Source organism: Pygoscelis adeliae, unplaced genomic scaffold, assembly GCF_000699105.1.
Source record: "Pygoscelis adeliae isolate BGI_AS28 unplaced genomic scaffold, ASM69910v1 Scaffold294, whole genome shotgun sequence".
In the NCBI taxonomy this organism is placed as follows: Eukaryota; Metazoa; Chordata; class Aves; order Sphenisciformes; family Spheniscidae; genus Pygoscelis; species Pygoscelis adeliae.
Window position 1 is genome coordinate 3,044,229 of NW_008824722.1, and position 8,306 is coordinate 3,052,534.

Below are 8,306 nucleotides of genomic sequence, written 5' to 3' on the forward strand. Positions count from 1 at the left end.
GGACAAGCTGAACAAGCTGGCCGTGCCGGCCGGGGAGAAGTTCAGGTAGGGTCTGGTCCGCTCCCGGTCTCCTCCGCGAGTGGGGAGCGGGGCCGGGCGGGGAGCTGGGCGGGGAGGGGTGACAGGGAGCCGCTTTCCGCGCGGGAGTTAGGGGGGACGGGGAGACTCCGAGGCTCAAGGAAGTTGGCAGAAGTTTTAGAGTAAAACGGAGTTATTGCTGGTCGCCAGGGCGGTCCGGGGAAGTGCGGGAGGTAAATCCAGGTCTGGAGCAGTTAATCGGCCGCAGATTTCAAAGCAAAACGTGTGTCTGCTTCATCTGCAGTGGAAAGAATGTTTTTAAAGTGTCTGTTTTCAAAGCTGTAAGAAAATAGTCTGTGACTCACTAAGATGTATGAGCCTTATGCAAATGAGAAAAATTTAATTAATTGCTTAATGGCTTAATCAGACTGTCCTATGAAGATGGCTTTTGCAGTTAAGTTCTGTAGTATTTCCTAATCTTCGAAAGAACTGGTGGAATAGAGGGAACTGGAAAACGGGAAATGTTCCTAAGTAAAGGAGAACAATGTTAAATACAGGGTTTGGGAGAAAAAAAGCTGAAGCTGACCATTACTGAGATATTTTTAGTGTGACTTGATTGTGCTGGTGGAGTTGGCACCTCAAAGCTCTTTCATCGTGACTTCCCCCCCCCCCCCCCCCGACTAGTTAAAAGAAGTCCTGTTTCAGATTAAAGTAGTATAGAAACTTTTTCTTCCCCTGAAAAATAAGAATGAAATACTGAAAAACATTTTTTCCTAAAATAACTCTTACTTAAGCACTTGATACTAAGTTATAAACCATTCTCAAGTCTCTCTCCCTCTCCCCAGAAGCCTTCATGCAAATCAGAATAATCCCTTGTAAAGCTAACTTTGATGGAATGGCATTTCTTGATATCTACTCTTTCCATACTGTTGAAATATTGGGGGGGTGTACTTGAAGAGCTGCAATGACCCTTATATTCCTCAGCCGAGCACACCTAATAAAAGCCTAGCAGACTGCATCCTACAGCCCAGGCAAGAACTCTGTGGAAGGCTCAATGGACAGGGGGAAGAAGACAGTGAATTTCCTCGTGGTCTGCAGTTTATCACCTTAAATAATCTAAAATGGTCTAAATGGTGTCAGGGCTCAATGTTGGTCAGAACTAGTTATCTCAAGATAATAAGCTGAGTGATACGATGGAAAGCTTGATGCCATCAAGACAGTTACTGGTACGTAAAGAAATAAAACACACACTCTCTGCTGTGATAAAATTGTAGCTGGGATGCATCTTCTGCACCTTTGCAAACGATTAAAGCAGGATTATTTTCAGTATACAGAGGGGGTCTGCATATGAGGGTTATAATGGTCCACAGCTTGTTTGTGAACTGAATCAAAAGCCCTAAACCAAAAAGGCAGCCATCACACCCCTGCTGCATCTTTACACTGGCTGACACTCTTCATCTTGTCTGAAGTTTTAATATTGTTGTAAAATAAGGAAGAGGAGGAGGTAGCTCTGCTTTCCTGTATTATCTTGAAGTATTAAAAGCTACTTTTTCTCTCTTCCTCGTGGCCAATTCACCCTAGTTGTAGGGTCGTAGGAACACAGGAGGAACACAGAGGAACGTAGGAGCACACATTTCTCAAACATGTGAGTGTTCTCACTACATGCAGTGGAAATGCACGCATGCTTCAATTTGAGCATGTCATAATACCTCCTTAGACAGAAACCTGGGTATTTGGCTACATGGCCTTACTACAGTATCAGGATTTTAAAAACTTAAGGCAGAGCTTTCCATGAGTACATATTCATAGTGTAAATTTAGGACAGAGGTGCAAATATAGGAAGAGATCAGCGTAACATGGCGGCAGCCTTTTCTTCCTTCTTTGAAACAGCCGAATACCCCTCCTGCGCTACATGACTTGTTCACAGTGCAGTGGACTTCCTAATGTAGCCTCCTATCTGCATAGAAGACACATAGATGGTTCACAGTTTGTACTGAATGTTACATGCATGAAATGGTTACGTTAAAAACCTACCTTCCTCCATATGCCAAGATGCAATGCCAAGAAATATTCCTACCAAACAGAGTTTAAATTGGTGTAATTGTAGTTGACATTTTTCTAAAGGCAGCTTTCTTAAAATTTCTGCTTTGTAGCAGCAAAAATTAAAGTAACACTGCTGTTGAGTGAGTCTCTGAGAGTAGGGCTTCTGATTTTTTTTGAGTGTAGACCTGAAAAACTAGATATTATGTGGTTTTGCTGAGCTCATCTATTCTCCATATTTGAGCCTACCAGACCTAGCTTTTTGTTGCGTTAGCAAGTCTTATGTCAGATCTGAATTCTTAAAATATTCCATTTGTTTGTTTATTGCAACAAAACTAACTGTAAGTGTTCTTCTGTGCTTCTTTAACTACCGTGTTGTGATGGGGACATTGTTTGCAGTTAAGTCACTCAATTAACTTTAATATCAGTTGGACAGGAATGCTGGAACTTCATGGAATTCCAGTATTATTTTTATATAGTGTTTGGTATAAGGTAGACACAGTATTACACAAGTATTCCCTCAGAGTACATCGTGTCTTCTGATTGTTTCCATATAGTCAGGAAAAATGAATTCCAAGGCTTGGTTATTTATCATGAGAAATTAATTTATGTGGTGCATACAAATAATTTCGTACTTGGAATGGTTTTCTAAAGTGTGGAGTGAATACATGAGCGATAGCCATGCTGCCATGGCAGGCTCTAGTGTGCCTTGATTTCAGCCTGAACTTCAGAAAAAAAATTGTGCTGCAAATGTATACAGAAATAGATGCACTCATAATCAGGGATGGTAGGTGGCAAAGGTAACAGGAAGTTAGCAACTCAAAAGATACAGCACTAAACTTGCAGACTCTTGTGGTTCAACTTCCTTAGACTATGAGCCTGGTCTTTAAATAATTTCTAGCTGCTATATATGACTGTTACTGCATCTCTTCAGACTTGCTGCATTTTTGTTATTATGACCACAAACCTTAATAATGACCCTCTGCTCGTAGCTGTCTTTAGCTGTGTATCACAAAGTCCTTTTCAAAGGCATCATTACCATCACTACTGCGGTGACGGGCAAACCATGGCACAAACCAGAAGTGCACCACATGCTTTCACTTGCCTAAGGCCATGCAACCAACAACTTCCAGATTGCAAACAGACTCTTCCAAGAGCACAGTTTCATGTTCATTTCAGATGAATTTGCAGCATTCATTAATTCACTAATTTGCAGCAGTTCTTCCCGCCAAAAAAAAACCCCTTAAAATCACTATCTCCAACCGTAACTCCCAAATGAAAAGCAAATGGAAAAAAAGCAACTGACTTTTTTTCTCAAAATGTGTCAGTTTATGACAATGTGTCAGTTTATTTGCAATATTTTGTTTTAACATCCCTTGCTAAACAGGAGGGTTCAAGTCCTAATTTGATTAAAATCAAGAAGAGTTTCCTTAAAGCCTGAATGTCTGTTAGTTGTCTATCAAATTTGAAGGTATTTACGGTCTTTACTAATTTTCTACTGATAGAGATAGCTTGACTGTAATTATTAGGTCTTTTCTTTACCAGAGGATTTTCTGGTGCTGTTTCCTCTTGAAAGTGTACAAGCAGAAAATTAATTCATTTGGGAGTGTTTTATCATAGGGAATGTTTACTTTTTGAGAAAATGAATGGGGAATATCTGAACATTAGTTTTGCACTGTAAGGAAAATATTTTACTACCGTAGTTCTACTAATTCCTGTTAATAGTTAATTGTAGCAAACAGACTTGGAAACTTAATCTGTTTTTTCAAGTCAAAAATTAACATAGTTTATTGCGTCAATGGACTTGAACAAGACAAAAGAACAAAAATAAACTCAGGCAGGAAAGAAACTGGAGTTTCAAAGTAAGCTAGGGAATGCTCCCATGACAGACCTGGGCACCAAAGTCCACATCCAACTTTAACATCTTTTCCCCTTTTTAGTTATATAGACTTCGGAGGAGAGGCTATGCAAATGCCCAGTTACCTGTACGCTGCTCAGTGGTCTAAAGGCCCAAATCAGAATTGTTCCACATAGAAGGGGTTGGTCTGGAAAAATCTAGTTGTTCATCGCTCTCTCTTCTTCACAAGTCATGGCCCCCTCACTTCTGCTCTTCTACCTGCTCTGTTCTTCTCCTCTTTCTAGCAAAAGTCTAATCTGCCTCCACCCTGAGGCGCTAAGGACGTAACAGCCGTGAAGGTCTTCTGGGACACCACCCCTTGCCACCTCCAGCAGCCTTCTGTCTCAGCTTCCAATTTCTCCTGACAGCTTTCCACTGAGCAGAAACACTTTGTCACGACAGTAGCTTTTGTGGCGCACCCACATTTTATCCCAACAAAATGTAGGCTGAATGTAAGGTCACATGAAATCACAGTGCCAACAGTGTGCAGTCTTTAAAGTTGACTTTCACAGGCACGGGGGAAAAGGAGGTCACCAGCTACATTTGCAGTGCTGAGGAGTACAAACAAAAGTTCTTTCTGTAGGATTGTTAGGTCCAGTTTGCCATACAAAGCATGGGATTGTGATTAAATTATAAAGCTGTATAATCTCTCTTTCCTTTAGCTTTCTGTCAGCTTAAAGAGTTCATGAATCAATCTCACCTCTGGACTTTGGAATGGAATGAGATACGAAATGCAAACTTCCCCAAATACCGCTGTAAAAATCCCTTCTTTCACCCCCAGTGTGACTTCTCCAGTCAAATCCTCCTGTTGCTTCTCCTTCCGCCCTTGCTTCAGCGTAGCGTAGCCTCCACCCCATCTATATTTGTCCTACTTTCTTCCCTTCTCTCCACACAAGCATTTCATGATAACAATCCCTTTAAAGTTCTTTCTTTTTTCTCGCTTATCATCCTTCTTTCCAGCTATGTCATCCTGCCTGGACCAATCTCCAAGCTGCCCTCTTCATCAAAAAAAAACCCAAAACAAACAAACAAACAAAAAACCCTCAAACCACTACTTTATTTTTTTAAACCTAAATTGCCACATAGTAAATTATTCTCATACAGAATTTCCTGCCTGTGATGCTGTTTATAGAAAAGCATGTTTAAATGTGCGTGTGATCTACCTATGTTTTAAATGAAAATATGGCAATGTGGACAAAATGATGCGGTGTATGATACTGAAACTGTGGTGAAGAGCCCTGGTTCAATCTCTGTATGTAGGTAGCAGTGTAAGAGTACAGTCTGTTCACAAGATCAGCTATGCTTATATAGTACCTATAATTTCATTCTACTTGTGCTGGCAAAATTGTTCAGTTACTGGCATAGCTTATTCCACCACTGCCTCATATGCACACTCTTGCAAATAAAATTAGGTCTTCTAGTGATATTGTAGTTTTGCCAAAATAACTGTCCACAGTAGGAGCATTTGCCAACTACAGCAATCACAAATCATATCGTGTTAGGCCTGTGACTGTCAGTTATTCAGCAAAAGCTAGTAATATAGATTGGACCTAAAGACTAGCTTTTTTTTTTTAAAGTCAAATAATAAATGACCAATAGCCAACCAAATAACCCAATAAATTAATTTTCTTGGCCATGGAAAAAATAAAACATTCCAGCAAACTTGGCGTAACCATTTTTCACTGTTAGTTTAAAACTATACTCCATACAGCTGTGCAGAGGGTTTGATATTAAATCATAATATGATGTTGCAGGTACCCAGTGATATGTTGATCCCAGAACAAAACAGTTTTGTGTAATACAGAATCATTCAAACCCGACATACTGCACACTACATTATAATGTGATAGATGCTTTTCTTTTGGAAGGCAAATATGACAATCATAAAATGTTGCAAAAAAGCCCCCCCCACCGTTATGGCTTGTGTCAGCATATGGAAAAAACATTAGACTATCGAGAGGGGGGAAAAAAAAGAGTTCCCACATTGGTAGAAACAGCTATAAATACCTCTTTATTTGAAAATAAGTATTGTTTTTTAGTGCCTTCCTTTCCCACCTTGGAAAATGCCTCTGCTATTTGATTATCTCTCTGAGAGCTGTCTGATAGTCTTGGGAAGCAAAGCTCCTGGAAGTCAACAGTTGAAAAAGTTAATCAAGAGTAATGGAATCACGTTTTAGTTCTGCTTTTGGTGAATTTAGTTTTGGAAAACCATTTAACCTGATCAAAAATCCTGACTAACCATATTCAGGGTTGTAACAGGCCAGACAAGGTATAACTGAAACGTTTATTAAATATCCTAAGAATTCCATTATTTTTGCTTTCAGTTTATAGGGTCAGTGAAATCTGGAGTTTCAACACTGCGGGCAGTTCCAGCATTGTGACCAAACCTAGAGGAAAAAATAAGATTTCTATTATCTGCAGAACAGAAACTGAAAAAATCACAACTTGTAGAGCTGAGATCATTTTACTTAACATTAATAATGTTACGTTAACTGAAATTTTTGACATTTAAAAAATGTGAATGTTTCCTTTTAGTTTGTTGGACCAGTATAGTTCAGGATTAAACTGTGCTTCTCCACTGTAGCACACTACTGTATGCACGCTGCAATGAGGGAAATTTGTGACCCACTCTATTTGATGTATTTAATGGAGAAATGCCTCAAAACTACTCTTTCGTATCTAGAATGTGACTGCAGGAATCAGTTAAAAGTAATTTTTAGCCATCTTCAGATGGCTAAATCATCTTTTGCAGATGATTTATAAGTCCCTCATCATTAGAAAAGAAAGAACATATCTGCTTACTACGTAGGTTTTTTTTCTTATATGTTTTATGTGGTTTCTGAAATGATTGCTGCATTAGAGGACAATTTTGTTTTATAGTCTTTTAGTACTTTATATACTTTTAAGTACCCTAAAACATGTTACAATATGATAGATAAGAAAATATCTCTTTTAGAAAGCAAATATCACTGGTTTTATGCGCTCAGCAGACAAGAAAATTGAAAAACTGATGGAAAAGAATGGCTGAAATTGACAGTATTTTCTCATTTGGCTTTAGGGAACCATCTTAGATTTTTGGTAGACTGTGGAGGACTTTACATACTATGTAAATAAGTTTGTTTTGTGATGGCCATAGTAAATGACTGAGGGGTAAAAGAAGCTTGGAAATTCTGTTAGCATCTTTATTCCTAATCTGTTAGTAGATACATTTTGGACAAGTTCATTTTCCAGATGTAAGCAAAGCCAGACATACAATGCTACAGGTATATGACCTCAGCATAAGTTATATACTAGACAGTAAATACTTTAGAAAGAAATAAAATAATGCATCCTGAGGCAATAATATGAAAAACATGAGTATATATTTTTCAAGCTTAATGCAGGGGCAACTAGGTGAAGTAGGCTATTAATACAAGTGGCTATACTATATGGCTAAATGATTCCTTCATGTTTTAAAATATAGACACTATAGGCATCTCTGCAAGAAGCACAGAGGCAGCGAAGCACTACTGAAGCTGTAGTTACATGGCCAGTTAAACTTAGCATAAGTTTGAGTTGCTGCCAAAAGGGTAGGTCCCTTTCTTTCCACCCTCCCAATGCCCCTGCTCGCCCTGTCACTCGTCTCCGCCCTCACACTGGCACTAGGGTTCCCATGACCATGTAATGAAGCTGGATCTAATCCTGCTGATATCTAAACTGGCAAAAGAAAAAAGAAGTAGGTAGTTTCCCAGCTGGAAGTTCCATGATTCATCATAGCTGGGTAAGCACGGAGGGCAGAGAAGAGCAGAATTTCCCCTTTCAGTGGCAGCCCATGTGGGCTCCATTAAAGTGACCGTATAACCCTAGGGACCAAAATACTTCTCCAAAGTTCTAACAAAACTTGATAGACTTCAATACAAAATAAACAAAACTGATAGATCCATGAGTAACCTCTATTAGATCCCTGCCAAACCACGTCTATGGTGGGTATGACGCTTCTGTAGCTTGAGCAAAAACACTTTCAGCCCAAGTACAGCAGTGTTTCTTAGTCTTCATCAGATGTGTCAAAAATGTGTCCATTTCCCTGTACCCCTATCATCTGGATTCTAAACAGGTGGTAAAATCACTTCAGCTAAAGGGAATTTAATGCTGAAGGCATTCAGTTTAATAATTTATAATAATTTAATGCTAAAGGCATAAAATACAACAACTGCAGTTTTTGCTATAAGCATTACATGACTTGAGCAAAAATACATAGAGGAAATGAGTTGCTACATTTCAGTTGCTCATAGGTAAGAAAAAAATTGAAAGTCAAAAAAAAGTTATGCTTTAGAGAGGAACAAGAGAGAGTTCCCGTCTCCTTCCAACTGGG

The 8,306-nt window shown here is 39.1% G+C and overlaps 1 protein-coding gene across 1 annotated transcript in view; it reads left to right on the plus strand.

Moving 5' to 3' along the window:
* The first annotated feature begins 6 nt into the window (after window positions 1–6).
* Window positions 7–8,306, plus strand: part of BLNK (B-cell linker) — a 51,980-nt gene continuing 43,680 nt past the window's right edge. Inside the window, exon 1 of the mRNA XM_009323261.1 lies at window positions 7–45. The gene's annotated coding sequence lies outside the window, so the exon portion shown is untranslated. The remainder of the gene's footprint in view (window positions 46–8,306) is intronic.